Genomic DNA, 17,233 nt, shown 5'->3' on the forward strand with positions numbered 1-17,233 from the left:
AGTGATTTTCTCCCACCACAATCAATCGTATATTTTGATTGGGGGCTTTAACTGGAGCAGTCGGTCATAACATATTCCTAACAATTCCTTTGTACGAGCATTTCTTTTCATTAAAGAGATAGCTGATGGCTTGCATGCACACAATTTAGTTAGGGTACATTATTTACATAACATTCAATGAGTATCCTATCTTCAGTACGCCCCTTGTACAAAATTTCACCTAAAACTATTGACAAATCGAACCCCATATCCACTGTTTCCACAAGAGCCAGTGTTTCTGCAACTAAAGTACTTTTAACAACCCTTTTTATATTCTTAGCTTCCCATGCTATGTAACATTTTGCATTGTCATCTATCAAAAATATTATGAAACCAGCTGCACTCGAATATTCATCAGCAAGATTAGCATATGAAACATCACTAAAAATGATTCGTTTCATATTCTTTGAGTCACCTAAGGATGGGAACTTAAGTATGCATTTCTCCAAATTTAATTTTTTTTAATGTTTTATTTGCCCTTAAAATGTGCTTAGCCTTTGGGTGTTTCAATGTAGTACTCAACTCCTCCACATCAAAATTAGCATCAAGTCTAATCTGGGTGCACAACCAGTTTAAATTGACCAATCAAGCTTCGTAATTACTCAGTCTCTTCTTCAGATATACCATCATATTTTTGTGATGACCTAACATGATTAACTGGGTTGGGAATAACACTCTCGAAATAGGATTGTTGATTTAAAGCTATTCCAGGCATACTCTGCTTAATATCTGAACCGGTATATTTAAAAGCCCCACAAGCCTGACACCCAATCTTAAATTCTACTCTAACCCCAATAACATATTTTTCAAATTCTGCAATACCACCCCATAAGAAATCATCAACATGTATCATGAAGATGCCTGAACGTATGCATTTATGGTACGAATAAAACACTGCAGAATTTTTTAGTTAAGCACAACCAATTTTCAGCAAAACTTATCTCATGGAGAAATACCACACCCTGGAAGCATCATTAAGATCATAGATGCATTTGTTTAGTTTACATAGTTTTCCTTCTGCATCTGCTGCCTCTTTAGGTGGTTTCAGAAACACTTCTCTCTGAAAAGTATCATGCAGAAATGCATCTTTTATGTTGATTGATCTACACTCCCATGAATATGTGGACAAAAGAGCCAAAAAGATTCTCAAGATTACTTTTCCAGCGGTGATAGAGTCCACTCTAACATCTATCACCCAATTGCTCTTCAAAATCACCCGCAACTAGCCTCGCTTTAGCCTTATAAGCCCCATCTGCCAGGACTTTTTCAGTAAAAATCCATCTATATGATAAGACTGGCTGTCCCTTATCTAGTACCGCAGAACCAATACCAAACTCTCTCCAAATCTCTAACTCCTTTTGTTTTGCTTCTCATTAGTTTATTGGCAGCCACAAAAGCTCCATGGTCATGAGGACTTCTGTTTCTATTGCGAGGCTATTCTTCATCTGTTTTCCAAAATCTATCAAGGTCTGACCATGCCTCATAGGCATTTACTAGATCATCTTTCTTGTAAATCTCATCCAAGAATTCTAACAGAAGATCCAAACTTTCATCAGTATCCAACTGACGAGCATCCAGTTCACAAAATACTTCTGATTTTACTTTTGGTAGAAAGTGCCAACGCCAAGACCAGACATACCTCGTTTCCTGTTCGGTAGGGACGTAACCTGTGTCCGCATATCTACTTCATTCTTCAACTGGTCATATGGTTCAGACTCAAAGTCAGAGGATTATCATACCCTGACAATTTACTCTCGTTTTCTGCCACTTTCCCAAAATAGCCACTGGGAATTTAATTTTCTGTGTAGGTTTTCTTAGTTTCCAACCTTCATATTTTTAAGGCAACCATCCTCTGCTACCATAGCATATTCCAAAAAGCTTGCTGTTGAAGGATTATGCTGGAGTCAATCTTTACTCAGTCTTGCATTTATTTCACAAAGTAAAAAGATTACTAACATGCAGCTCCTCACTCAAACCTTCATCCAGTTTCAGTAAGTGTCTCCTTATATACACTCAAGGCAGACCCTAATTAACACCCTCCACCTGCATATGATTAAACACAATCATTAAATATGACCACAAGTTCTATCCTATAGATGATATCAAAACAAGAACATGAACCTGTGGGGGCAGAATAATATGGGGACATTTAAGGTGAAATAATTAATCATGTACTACTAACAAACTAACCTCAGAGCTGCAGAGGCAGCTTATCAGAATTGACTTCATAGTTTCAGGGCTGCACAGACAGCTTATCAGTTTGTAAACCAATTGGGAGCATAAAGGGGGTGTCACTGATTTGTATGAAGAACTATAAGAAAGGCTTGATTTCCCTGCTCAGGCAGGAGAGGAGAGAAGAGCCCAGGTGTTGTTGCTGTTTGCTTTGCTGATGATGTAACCAAGAAGTACTGCAATAAAGTTTCTTAAAGCTACAGTCGGACTTCGTCTCTCTGTAACTAATGGGATCCAACAAACCTCCATTGAAATTATTTTTTGTCTGTTCACAAACATGCTGAGGGATGCAGAATCAAAGATATAGTTATGGTTCACCAGATTCACATGATTAAACAGCTAATAAATGTAAAAGGAAAGAAATATGCAATATGATAGCAAAAATATGAAGGTATACTTGATCTTGTTAGCTCAATGGAAATGAGCTTGTGGGACTCAGTTTACTGACAGTTATTATTATGGAGTTTTGAAAACTACTAGTATAACCATCTATTGTAGAGACATGCTGATCATCACATAGCAAGAATTAGGAGAACAGGCATTTAATACTACTTCATTATAATGAGAATTTGGATCAACCTGAATATTTAGTTCAGCATTGTAACATTTTCAATTCCCCAATCATCATCACTGTAGGTGTGATAGGGTAGAGTTTTTGCTTTCAACAAATTTGGAGGTTCCAGAGCAAATTGTGCCCAAAATTGCATCCATTTTGAAAAGTGTAAAAATTTATTTATTTTTCTTTAACCAGTGTATGCGTGGGTGTTTGGGCTAAGGTAAAAAGGGAACTTTCATATTTCAATCTGCGTGTTATTGCTTTGCTTTGTTACAGGATAAGTCTTGTTTTATAACAAACTGATTTTTAGTTTAGTAAAGAAGCCTGGTTAGTGTATTTTATTCTGGGATAACGAGTAGAGTATATGATTGACTGTATCCGTAACTGGGTAAACATCTCTCTCCACTTGGACCCCTCCCTCTGGCTTCTTACCCACTCTTGATCTTTTCATTGAAAACTGTCAGCAAGACATCGGCCGTCTCAATTTCTCTGTCCCCCTCACTCACTCTAACCTGTCACCCTCTGAACTTTCCACACTCCATTCTCTCGGGTCTAACCCCGACATAGTCATCAAACCTGCAGACATGGGTGGTGCTGTTGTTGACTGGCGCACTGACCTCTACCTTGCAGAGGCTCAGTGCCAATTCTCAGACACTTCGTCATACTTCCCCCGGACCACGACTCCACCACCAAACATCAAGCCACTGTCCACAGGACTGTCACTGACCTCAACTCCTCTGGAGATCTTCCTATCTTAACTCTATCTTCTCTCCCCGGTCTAGTCTCTTCCCACCTATATCCATGCCTCTTCTGACGCTCTACGTGATTTTGACAATTTCCAGTTTCCTGGCCCCAACCACCTCCTCTTCACTATGGATGTCCAATCTCTCTATACCTCCATCCCCCCACCAGGACAGTTTGAGGGCTCTCCGCTTCTTCCTTGAACAGAGGCTCAACCAGTCCCCATCCACCACCACCCTCCTCTGCCTGAATGAACTTGTTCTCACGTTGAACAACTTCTCCTTCAACTCCACTCACTTCCTTTAAGTAAAAGGTGTTGCTATGGGTACTCACATGGGTCCTAGTTATGCCTGTCTCTTTGTGGGATATGTCGAACATTCCTTGTTCCAGTCCTACTCAGGCCCCCTCCCCCAACTCTTTTTCCAGTACATTGATGACTGTATCGGTGCCATTTCCTGCTCCTGCCCGAACTGGAAAACTTTATTAGCGTTGCTTTCAATTTCCACCCTTCTCTCACCTTTACATGGTCCATCACCAACACTCCCTTTCCCTTCCTCGACTTCTCTGTCTCCATCTCTGGGGATTGGCTGTCTACTAATATTCATTATAAGCCCACCGACTCCCACAGCTACCACGACTACACTTCTTCACACCCTGCCTCCTGTAAGGACTCCATTCCATTCTCCCAGTTTCTCCATCTCCGACGCATCTGCTCTGATGATGCAACCTTCCACAACAGCGCTTCTGCTATGTCTTCCTTTCTCCTCAACCAAGGATTCCCCCCACTGTGGTCGACAGGGCCCTCGACTGTATCTGGCCCATTTCCCGCACCTCTACCCTCACCCCTTCCCCTCCCTTCCAGAACCACGACAGGGTTCTGCTTATCCTCACTTTCCACCCAACCAGCCTCCTCATACTAAGGATCATCCTCCATCATGTCCAGAGTGATACCACTACCAATCGTATCTTCCCCTCCCCTGTCAGCATTCCGAAGGGATCATTCCCTCCACGACACCATGGTCCACTCCTCCATTACCCCCAACACCTCGCCCCCTTCCCATGCAATCACAGGAGGTGTAACACATGCCCTTTTACCTCTTCTGTCCTCACTATCCAAGATCCCAAACACTCCTTTCAGGTGAAGCAGCAATTTACTTGTACTTCTTTCAATTTAGTATACTGCATTCACTGCTCACAATGTGGTCTCCTCCACATTGAGGAGACCAAACGTAAATTGGGTGACCGCTTTGCGGAACAACTTCGCTCAGTCCAAAAGCATGACCCCAAGTCTCCGGTTACTTGCCATTTCAACACGCACCCCTGCCCACATATCTGTCCTGGGATTGCTGCAGTGTTCCAGAGAACATCAACGCAAGCTCAAGCAACAGCATCTCATTAACCGATTAGGCACGCTACAGCCTGCCAGACCAAACACCGAGTTCGATAATTTCAGAGCATGATGGGCCTCTCTTTATATTTTTAGCTATTTTTTCTTTTTATTATTTTTGATTTGTTTATTTTATTTTAATTTGTTTCATTATTTTTTTACCATGTGCCTACCCACTTTTTTTTAAATCTTTGTGCTTTGGGCCAGGGCTGTTCATTTTTCTGTCAATTAACACCCTCTCTGCACTAACGCTTTATCTTTCAACACACCATCAACATACCGTTTGCCTTTGCTCTATGACCTTCTGTCCTATCAACACCTTTCTTTTTGTTATCTCTTACCCCATCCCCACTTTATTTGCTTAAAATCTATTACATTTCTAACATTTGCCAGCTCTTTAGATTTAGAGATACAGCACTGAAACAGGCCCTTCGGCCCACCGAGTCTGTGCCGACCATTAACCACCCATTTATACTAATCCTACACTAATCCCATATTCCTACCACATTCTCACCTGTCCCTCTATTCCCCTACCACCTACCCATACTAGTGACAATTAATAATGGCCAATTCACCTATCAACCTGCAAGTCTTTTGGCTGTGGGAGGAAACCGGAGCACCCGGAGGAAACCCACGCAGACACGGAGAACTTGCAAACTCAGAATTGAACCCGGGTCACTGGAGCTGTGAGGCTGCGGTGCTAACCACTGCGCCACTGTGCTGCCCTTCTGATGAAGGGTCACTGACCTGAAACATTAACTCTGCTTCTCTCTCCACAGATGCTGCCAGACCTGCTGAGTATTTCCAGCATTTCTTGTTTTTATTTCAAATTTCCAGCATCTGCAGTATTTTGCTTTTATTTAAAACATTTAAATATTGTGGCCCGTGGAGATGTGGAACTAGAAAAGACAGTGCTCTCCTCCTGCTTCGGTCATAACAATATGCATATCACACCTTCAGCTGCAGCAATTGAAGAGTGCACAAAACCACAGAGGAAAGCAATGGAGACATGTTACCAGGCAGAAAAGCTGTAAATTTTCAGGAAATACCCAGTTTACATAATGGCATCTTGCTGCCAATATGTATTTGTGTTGACTGATGCAAGTGGCCAATATTTTAGTTTTTCAGGTTTCCTTGTATACTTTTTAAATATAAACAGAAAATGCTGAAAATACTCAGCAAGTCAGCCAGCATCTGCAGACAGAGGGAAACAGATAATATTTCAGTTTGATGATATTTCATCAGAACTGTTAAAGTTAGAGATGTAACAGGTTTTAAGAACGTACAGAGCCAGTGTACAAAATATAAAGGGGCAGTGGAGGAACAACGTAGAAAAGGCAAACAGAAATCCCATTGGAAAAAAGAGCAAAACTTCAAGGTGGGTATACCTGAAAGAGGAATAGCAGTGAATTAAAGATTAAAATAAAAGCAAAATATTCCAGACACTGAAAATCTGCAATAAAGACAGAAAATATTGGAAATAGTCAGTACATCAGGCAGCATCTGTGGAGAGCAAAACAGAGCATTAAAAGATGGCAATTGCCTGGCATCTGGCATGGCAGGTTCATTACTTGTTACTTATCAGCCCAAGCTTGGATGTTGTTCAAGTGGTTGCATGGACGCATTAGCAGCTTAATTATCTGAGGAATTGCAACTGGAGCTGAATAACTACGTAAAAGTCAGTAAAGAGTCCTACTTCTGACCTTATGAAGGAAAGGTCATTGATGAATCAGCTGAAGATGGTCAGGGTAAGGACGCTGTCCTAAGGACTCCTTGACCAACAACCAGCTTACTTTGTGCCAAATATGATTAGAGCCTCTGGAGTGCTTTTCTCCCTGATCTCCAATGATTTCAATTTTATTGGGCTCCTTACTGCTGCAATTGGTCAAGTGCTGCTTTGCTATCAAGGGCAGTCACTTCAACTCTGGAATTTAGCTTTTTTGTCCATGTTTGAACCAAGGCTGCAATGAGGCCTGGAGCATTGACCCTGTGGAACCTAAACAAAGCATTGATGAGCAGCATACTGCTAAGTTCCACTTGACAGCACTGTTGTCAACTCTTTTCATTACTAACTAATGATTGACAGTAAACCGATAGGATGTAATTGGCTTTGTCCTGCTTTTTGTGGACAACATGGGGAGGCGGTGGCGTAGTGGAATTGTCACTGGACTGGTAACCCACAGACCCAGGGTATTCCTCTGGGGACATGGGTTCAAATCCCATCACAGCAGAAGGAGGAATTTGAATTCAATTCATAAATCTGGAATTAAAAAAAGCTAGTCTAATGATGGCCATGAAACCATTGTCAACTGTTGTAAAAAAAAAACATTCACTAATGTCCTTTAGGGAAGGAAATCTGCTATCCTTACCTGGTCTGGCCTACATGTGACTCCCATAGCAATGTGGTTGACTCTTACATGCCCTCTGAAATGGCCTAGCAAGCCACTCAGTTGTATCTAATCGCTACGAAGTCAATAAAACAGAATGAAACCGGACGGACCACCCGGCATCAACCTAGGCACCAGAAATGACAACGGCAAACCCAGTCAACCCTGCAAAGTTCTCCTTACTAACATCTGGGGGTTTGTGCCAAATTGGGAGAGCTGTCCCACAGACTAGTCAAGCAACAGCATAACATAGTCATACTCACGGAATCATACCTTACAGACAATGTCCCAGACACTGCCATCACCATCTCCAGGTATGTCCTGTCCCACCGGCAGGACAGACCCACCAGAGGTGGTGGCACAATAGTATACAGTAAGGAGGGAGTTGCCCTGGGAGTCCTCAACACCGACTCTGGACCCCATCAAGTCTCATGGCATCAGATCAAACATGGACAAGGAAACCTCCTGCTGATTACCACCTACCGCCCTCCCTCAGCTGATGAGTCATGTTGAACAGCATTTGGAGGGAGCACTGAGGGTGGCAATGGCACAGAATGTACTCTGGGTGGGGGACTTCAATGTCCATCACCAAGAGTGGCTCGGTAGCACCACTACTGACCGAGCCCTAAAGGACATATCTGCTAGACTGGGTATGCGGCAGGTGGTGAGAGAACCAAGAGGGGAAAATATACTTGACCTTGTCCTCACCAATCTGCCCCGCTGCAGACGCATCTGTCCATGACAGTATTGGTAGGAGTGACCAATGCACAGTCCTTGTGGAGACCAATTCCCGTCTTCACATTGAGGATACTATCCTTCATGTTGTGTGGCACAACCACCGTGCTAAATGGGATAGATTTCGAATAGATCTAGCAATGCAAAATTGGGCATCCGTGAGGCGCTGTGGGCCATCAGCAGCAGCAGAATTGTACTCAACCACAATCTGTAACCTCATGGCCCGGCATATTCCTCACTCTACCATTACCATCAAGCCAGGAGACCAACCCTGGTTCAATGAAGAGTGCAGGAGGGCATGCCAGAAGCAGCACCAGGCATACCTCAAAATGAGGTGTCAACCTGGTGATGCTACAACACAGGGCTATCCGCGTGCCAAAAAACGTAAGCAGCATGCGATAGACAGAGCTAAGCGATCCCATAACCAGCGGATCAGTTCTAAGCTCTGCAGTCCTGCCACATCCAGCCATGAATGGCGGTGGACAATTAAACAATTAACTGGAGGAGGTGGCTCCACAAATATCCCCAACCTCAATGATGGGGGAGCCCAGCACATCAGTGTGAAAGATAAGGCTAAAGCATTTGCAACAATCTTCAGCCAGAAGTGCCGAGTTGATGATCCATCTCGGCCTCCTCCTGAAGTCCCCAACATCACAGATGCCAGACTTCAGCCAATTCAATTCACTCCGTTTGATATCAAGAAACGAATGAAAGGACTGGATACTGCAAAGGCTATGGGCCCTGACAATAGTACTGAAGACCTGTGCTCCAGAACTTGCCGCGCCCCTAGTCAAGCTGTTCCAGTACAGCTACAACACTGGCATTTACCCAGCAATGTGGAAAATTGCTCAGGTATGTCCTGTACACAAAAAGCAGGACAAGTCCAACCCAGCCAATCACCGCCCCATCAGCCTACTCTCAATCATCAGTAAAGTGATGGAAGGTGTCATCAACAGTGCCATCAGCGGCACTTGCTTAGCAATAACCTGCTCGGTGATGCTCAGTTTGGGTTCTGCCAGGGTCACTCAGCTCCTGACCTCATTACAGCCTTGGTTCAAACATGGACAAAAGAGCTGAACTCAAGAGGTGAAGTGAGAGTGACTGCCCTTGACATCAAGGCAGCATTTGACCGAGTATGGCATCAAGGAGCCCTAGCAAAACTAAGGTCAATGGGAAATAGGGGGAAAATCCTCCGCTGGCTGGAGTCATACCTAGCGCAAAGGAAGATGGTTGTGGTTGTTGGAGGTCAATCATCTCAGCTTCAGGAAATCACTGCAGGAGTTCCTCAGGGTAGTGTCAAAGGCCCAACCATCTTCAGCTGCTTCATCAATGACCTTCCTTCAGTCATAAGGTCAGAAGTGGGGATGCTCGCTAATGATTGCACAATGTTCAGCACCATTCGTGACTCCTCAGATACTGAAGCAGTCCATGTAGAAATGCAGCAAGACCTGGACAATATCCAGGCTTGGGCTGATAAGTGACAAGTAACATTCGCGCCACACAAATGCCAGGCAAAGACCATCTCCAACAAGAGAGAATCTAACCATCTTCCCTTGACATTCAACGGCATTACCATCGCTGAATCCCCCACTATCAACATCCTAGGGGCTACCATTGAGCAGAAACTGAACTGGAGTAGCCATATAAATACCATGGCTACAAGAGCAGGTTAGAAGCTAGGAGTCCTGCGGCGAGTAACTCACCTCCTGACTTCCCAAAGCCTGTCCACCATCTACAAGGCACAAGTCAGGAGTGTGATGGAATACTCTCCACTTGCCTGAATGGGTACAACTCCAACAACACTCAAGAAGCTCGACACCATCCAGGCCAAAGCAGCCCGCTTGATTGGAACCCCATCTACAAACATTCACTCTCTCCACCACCGACGCTCAGTGGCAGCAGTGTGTAGCATCTACAAGATGCACTGCAGCAATGCACCAAGGCTCCTTAGACAGCACCTACCAAACCCACGACCTCTACCACCTAGAAGGACAAGGGCAGCAAATGCATGGGAACACCACCACCTGCAAGTTCCCCTCAAAGCCACACACCATCCCGATTTGCAACTATATCGCCGTTCCTTCACTGTCGCTGGGTCAAAATCCTGGAACTCCCTTCCTAACAGCATTGTGGGTGTACCTACCTCACATGGACTGCAGCGGTTCAAAAAGACAGCTCACCACCACCTTCTCAAGAGCAATTAGGAATGGGCAATAAATGCTGGCATAGCCAGCGATGCCCACATCCCATGAATAAAAAAAACATACTGGGGCAATTTTCCATATTGTTGTGTCGATGCCCCTGTTGGAACAGCTTGGCTAGAGGTGCAGCTAGTTCTAGGGAACAGGTACTCTGCACTTTAATCAGGGTGTTATCGAGCCCTGTAGCCTTTGTTGTTCCAATGTACTCAGACATTTCTTGATATCACGTGGAGAAAATCAAATTGGCTGCAGACTAACATCTGTGATGTTGAGGACCTTAAGAGGAGATCAACAAAGATCAGCCTCCTGGCACTCCCAGCTGAAGATGGCTGTTAATGCTCCAGCCTTATCTTTTGAGCTCCCATGTTGGGCTCTGCCATCGCTCAAGATGGAGATGATCATGCAGTCTTCTCCTCAGTTAGTTGCTTAACTGCGTACCACCTTTCACGATTTGGATATGGCAGGACTGCAGAACTTTGACCTGATTTGTTGGTTGTGGGATCCCTTAAGCTCTGTCCATAAGCATGCTGTTTCCACTGTTCATGCAGTTTCTTGTTCGTGATATTAAATCTGTTAATAGATCTTGTATATCAACTGGAAGAACTTAGCATACGTTTAACTGTATAAGTAGTGAACTTTAAAGACTGCTTTCATGGCTATCCAACTTCAGTGACTCAAGGATCTATTACAAGAATCTTATCCCCAGCCTAAATAAAATCTTGTGCTGCTACAATGGTTAAATCAACACAAGCCAAATTGGCCAAGTAGTTAAAAATCCCTGTAGTTCGGAACATTTATGCTGCTACAGGAACAGTTGGAAAGTTCCGAGATGCTACTTTGGCGCATACAAATCTGTTTGAAGAGACAAATGGTATTTATTTTTTCTCTCTTAACTGTAACTGGAATACTAATTACAGAAAATATCAAACCACAGAGAACTTCCATATAATGCGTTGACCGAGACTAGTACTAACTGATAAGTCATCAGCCACTGGTTGATGTCACTAACAGTATCTCCCAAAAACAAAGAATACATTTGTCTGAGCTGGAATAAAATAGTATTGACTATCTTTTAAATAAAAAGTCATGTACAGCAACCAGCAAAATGTCATGCACTGGATGGAACACAATTTATCACAAATTAAATATATATCTTCTTTTGGTAACAAATGCGCGTATGTGCTAAAAAAAAACAAAAGAACCCCAGTGTCCTTATTACAACTGTCTGGTGCCACCATATAACTTCCCTTAATAAAAAGTGGTCCGCTCTCCTACTGGAGACTTTGGATATTTAGCATTGTCAGTTACACATGCCAAACATTAAACTCTGACAAAAGGTCATCAACTTGAAACATCAACTCTTGTTTCTCTCTCCACGGATGCTGCCAGATCTGAGTATTTCCAGCATTGTCCATTTTTATTTCAGATTTCCAGCATCCACAGTATGTTCAGTATGTTTTTTTTTATTTTACAACACACCTTTGAATAACCTAACTAAAATGGATAAAATCTCAATCATTCAAAATACATTTCACAGCCCTTACTAAGGCCTCATGACACTGATGCAGAGGGTTGCATAATTCCAAAGACAAACATAAATCCAATAGTTTTTTCTCCCAAATTAGTAAATCATTATCACACCGTTTTCACGATAGTACAGCCAAACAACTCTGACATATAAAGCAAATGTTCAACTATAGCAGAAGCATCAAGGAATAAAGTACAAATAAGCATTTGAAAATTAACTATATAGTCACTCATTAGCCCCATCACCATTGCTACAAATGAAAATCATTCTCTTCAACATACATCCAGAACAAAGTTGGTATTTCTGAAAAATGCTCTGCTTGGCAATTTTTTGCACAGCTCTCATGCCTTTTGCTATGTTTACAAAAATTAATAGTGAACATTTGACAGCATCAAATTAAATTTTTCTGTTGTATTACTAGGCATGAGGATGAAATCATTTTTAAAATTAAACCAAAACGGAGCTACAACTTGAAAGCAACAAAGAAGAATTTTTAAAAGTACTTCATTCATTCTTGGGGTGTGGGGATCACTGGCAAGGCTGGAATTTATTGCCCAGCTATAATTGCCCTGACCCAACCCGACCTGACAATCCCTTTACTTACCTTCTGACTTGGAACCTCCAGGAAGTTGCAGTGCGTGCGTGATGACATCATAGTGGCGTCACTCGCTCACTGCGCAGACTCAGTTTTGTCCCGGACTCGCAGCTCAGGTAAGTTTTTTTTAAAATTTCGATACTTACCAGCAGAGCACTTACTGTGTGTGTCCAGCCCGACCCGACCCGAGCCCGAAAGCCGGATCTGGAAGAGAGGCCGGACCAGACCCGAACCCGACACATGTCGTCAGGTCCCGTCGGGTTCAGGTCGGGTAGTAGACCTTTAGCTGTCGGGGAGGCACTGCTGAAGAATCCTTGGTGAGTTGCTACAGTGCATCCTGCAAATAGCATGCACTGTAGCCATGGTATGCCACTGGTGGAGAGAGTAGGTGTTCAGGCTAGTGGATGAAGTGTCAATGATTGTACTTTGTTCTGGATGGGGTCAAGCTTCTTAAGCACTGTTGCAGCTGCACCCTTCCAGGCAAGTGAAGAGTATGCCATTGCATAGCTAACTTGTACCTTGTAGGTGATTTGAGAGGCTTCAGGGAGTTTTATCTGAGGAATTATGAATGGAGCTGAACACTAGTCATTAATGAGCAGCCCCACTTCAGACTGTGATGGGGATAAAGGTTGTTTCTGAATCAGCTGAAAGTATTTGGGTCCAGGATGCTGCCCTGAGGAATTTCTGCAATGCTGTTCTGGGGCTGAGATGATTGGCATCCAGCAACCACATTATTCTTTCTTTGCCAAGTATGACTTCAGCCACTGGAGAGTTGCCACCCGAAAGCGAGGACAAGGGGAACCCTGTCGCAATTCTGGGAGGGAGGGAAAGTGGTGAAAGCAGAAGTGTGGAAAATGGGTCAGACACGGTAGAGGGCCCAGTCAGCTACAGCGTGGGGAATCCTTGGTTGAGGCAAAAGGAAGATACATCAAAGGTACTATTGTGGAAGGTTGCATCATCATGTGCTGGTCTTAAACTTATTTTTCATGTTTTTCCTTTTGAACAGAGCTGTTCATTATTCTGCCATTAGCACTCTCTCTGGACTTGTGCTTTGTCTTTCGCTACAACTATTTAGCACTCTATTTGCATTCTGTCCCATGACATCTGTCATTTAATCTGTCCCCGCTCCGTCCTTTCATAGTCCTCCTTGTTCTTTCTCCACCCCCCCTTTCACTTGCTCAAAAACTGTTACATTTCTAACTTCTGCCAGTTCTGACGAAGGCTTGCAGACCTGAAACGTTAACTCTGTTTCTCTCTCCACAGATGCTGCCAGACCTGCTGAGTATTTCCGGCACTTTCTGTTCTCATTTCAGAGTTCCAGTATTTTGCTTGTACTTAAGTACTTGTCTGGTTTCTCTTAGTCTGCATTTACACAACTAACAGTGAAAAGCACTTCCTCAACACACCAAACAGTTAAATTGTCATAAATCCAGATTCAGAGCTGAGCAATGCAGAGGAGGGTGTCTCAATCAGCTTCACTCAAAATTCAGGTCAGGGACCCGACTGTAGATTTACACTACATTTTCTTAGTATTGGTAAAGAGAAACTACTTCACAACAATAGTGTAGCTTACGGTCTGAACTGACATCCACATCTAAATGTAGAATAAGATTCCCTGGCTGGTTTTAATTTTATATTACACATATGAATTGACACATTTTGCTATCAATGTATCTCTAGTTATCCTTCCCCTTGTATAAACCTTATCTTCAGAATAGTGACATATTGTAACAGTCAAGTGGTTGAGAGAGCGAAAGAGATACAAACATACTGATTGAACTATTCAAACCCAACAGGTTTTCAGTTCTTCCATAAACAGATCAAGTGTTTTTGTCTGTGACGCAAAGATTGGCCAGCATCTGAAAATGATCCAAAAGGCAACAATCAATAAGATTAAATGTTGTTTGAAGATTTTCATGGTGAGAGCAGTAAGGTTGAGTAAGACAATTTACAGTTTACACCATGTGAATTGCTCTGAAAAGAGCAGTTGTTTTCTTCAAAGAGGAGTTCTTAGATGAACCGTTAGAACTCGATGTTTTGGGCAGCACACTTTGCCCATCTTCTGGAGAAGAGACTGGAGCTGTGGAAGAGGAGAGTTTATATGTGGTGGAGGATGGGAGTGTGGGCAGGATCTTGCTGCTGACTGGTCAGGCTTAGTGTGTCTGTGATAGGCTGGTACATGTTATTGTTCTTGCTGCTGCTTGGTCGGCTAATCTACCCCACAGTACAACAGTACATGCCAATGTTCTTGTTGTGTGATGGATCTCGAGAGTTTGGAGGACTGCATATTGGTAAGTCGGTTGCACTTTGGTATGTTGGCTGCAGAGCAGGTGGTGGTGTGTTTCTTGAGTAAGGGTAGCCAGACATCACTGATGAGCAGGCTGCTGTCTTAAAGAATGAAGTGGTGTTGGTAGATCTCAATGGCCTCCCTGAAGCATCTAGTATGTCAGTGCATGATGGATGAGATGTTTGGAGTTACACCATTCGATACAGTGGTTGTCGAATTGAGTGTGCTTGACGATAGCTGACTTGTCCCATTCACTGTGTTTGAAGCAGGCTTGGCGTTCCTCGAGTCTGGTGTGTAGGCTGTGGCAAGTTTCCCCAATGTAGACGAGTCTGCAGTCACATGGTATAAAGATTCTTGGTTTGTGCCAGGTGGAACTGATATACATGAGGATGACTCTTGTCTTGATTGAGGTAGCTGTTCCAGTGCGAGTAACAAGTGAATATGTTGATCTTGTGGGAAGGAAATCTATTGAGTTGAAGTATAGGCTTCATATGGCGAGGCTAATCGTAAATCATCTTACTCAACCAATAAGATGTTTAGATTGCTCATTTATAAACCATACTTAGTTCTGCAAGGAACATCTACTGCAATGAATAATCAAGAGTGATTTTTCTCCAAAATTATCAGACGCATAATCTTCGACATACAATGCAATACATATTGTTAACAGATCATCTTTGCTTACATCAAGAATTATACTCTCAATGTGACAGTCATCATCCATTCATTCAAAAGTGGGCTCTTGTATAAATACAATAGAACTCAAAAAGGCCAATTAGAAAGAGGAAATGAATTCTAACAAGAAAGTATGCATCGTTACAAATGATAACGTTCTTACAACTGCTCTTCAAACAACAATTTTTAAGTTCAAGTTCGTTCAGGGGATGCGGGCATTGCTGGCTCGGCCAACTTTTATTGCCCATCCCTAACTGCCCTTGAGAAGGTGGTGGTGAGCTGCCTTGATAAAAAGGGATAAAAGCAGAATCTGGAGTAAACTAGTCAGCAATATAGGTACATAAAAAGGAAGAGAGTAGCTGAAGTAGACGTTGGTCCCTTACAGGCAGAAACAGGAGAAATCATCATGGGGAATGAGGAAATGGCAGAGACATTGAACAAATATTTTGTATCTGTCTTCACAGTAGAAGACACAAGTTCCATACCAGAAATAGGCAGTAACTTAGGGGCTAAAAAGACTTGAGAAAATTAAGGAAATTGATATCAGCTGAGAAAATGTATTGGAGAAACTTGAGGGACTAAAATCTGACAAGTACCAGGGACCAGATGGCCTGCACCCTAGGGTCCTAAAGGAGATAGCTGCAGAGATAGTGGATGCACTAGCTATGATTTTCCAGAATTCCTTAGATTCAGGAATGGTCCCGTCAGATTGGAAGTTGGCAAATGTTACACTGCTTTTCAGGAAAGGAGGGAGAGAGAAAACAGGGAACTGAAGGCCAGTTAGCCTGTCGTTGGGAAGATGCTGGAAACAATTAAAAGTAGTCTTAAGAATGCACTTAGAAAAGCATAGTATGATTAGAACAAGTCAGCATGGTTTTACCAAAGGGAAATCCTATTTGACAAATTTATTAGTTTTTTGAGGATGTAACATGTCGGGTAGATAAAGGGGAACTAGTAGATGAAGTATACCTGGATTTCCAAAAGGCATTTGATAATGTGTCACATAAAAGATTAATAGGCATGGTGTTGGGGGTAATATATTAGCATGGATAGAGGATTGGTTAACAGACAGGAAGCAGAGGGTGGGCATAAATGGGGCATTTTCAAGTTGGCAGTCAGTGAATAGTGGGTTGTCACAAGGATCAGTGCTAGGGTCTCAGCTATTTATACTCTATATTAATGACTTGGATGAAGAGACAAGAGTAATGTATCTAAGTTTGCTGATGATACAAAGCTCGGTGGAAAGGTAAGCTATGGGGAGGACATAGAGAGGCTGCAAAGAAATTTAGACAGGTTAAGTGAGTGGGCAACAAGATGGCAAATGGAGCATAACGTAGGGAGGTGTGAAGTTGTTCACTTTGGTCGTAAAAATATAAAAGCAGAATATTTTTTAAAAGGTGTGAAACTGGTAAGTGTTGATGTTCAAAGAATCTTGGGTGTACTCGTACAAGGAATGCACAAAGTTAGTATGCAGATGCAGGCGGCTATTAGGAAGGCAAATGGCATGTTGGCCTTTATTGCAAGGGTATTGGAGTAAAGGAATAAGGAAGTCTTACTAAAATTGTACAGAGCTTTGGTGAGACCGCACCTGGAATACTGCACTGGAGGCAGTGCAGCAAAGATTTACAAAATTGGTCCCTGGGATAAGTGGGTGGTGCTATGAGTAAACTGGGCCTACATTCACTGGAATTTAGAAGAATGAGAGGCGATCTAATTGAGACATACAAGATTCTGAAAGGGCTTGATAGGGTAGAAGCTGAGAGATTGTTTCCAATGGTCGGGGAATCTAAAACGTGGGGCACAGTTTCAGGATAAGTGGCCGATCACTCAAGACTGAGATGAGGAGACTACACCCAAAGGGTTGTGAATC

At 42.9% G+C, this 17,233-nt stretch overlaps 1 protein-coding gene across 3 annotated transcripts in view; it reads right to left on the reverse strand.

The window, feature by feature from the left end:
* Positions 1–17,233, reverse strand: part of LOC137375314 (arf-GAP with coiled-coil, ANK repeat and PH domain-containing protein 2-like) — a 215,155-nt gene that overhangs the window by 166,357 nt on the left and 31,565 nt on the right. Inside the window, exon 1 of one of the 3 annotated variants that reach the window (XM_068042288.1) lies at positions 12,548–12,730. The exons of the other annotated variants lie outside the window; for them this stretch is intronic. The gene's annotated coding sequence lies outside the window, so the exon portion shown is untranslated. Of the gene's footprint in view, positions 1–12,547; positions 12,731–17,233 lie in introns of those variants that run through there. 3 annotated transcript variants of the gene reach the window in all.

This window comes from Heterodontus francisci, chromosome 11 (assembly GCF_036365525.1).
Source record: "Heterodontus francisci isolate sHetFra1 chromosome 11, sHetFra1.hap1, whole genome shotgun sequence".
Classification (NCBI taxonomy): domain Eukaryota; kingdom Metazoa; phylum Chordata; class Chondrichthyes; order Heterodontiformes; family Heterodontidae; genus Heterodontus; species Heterodontus francisci.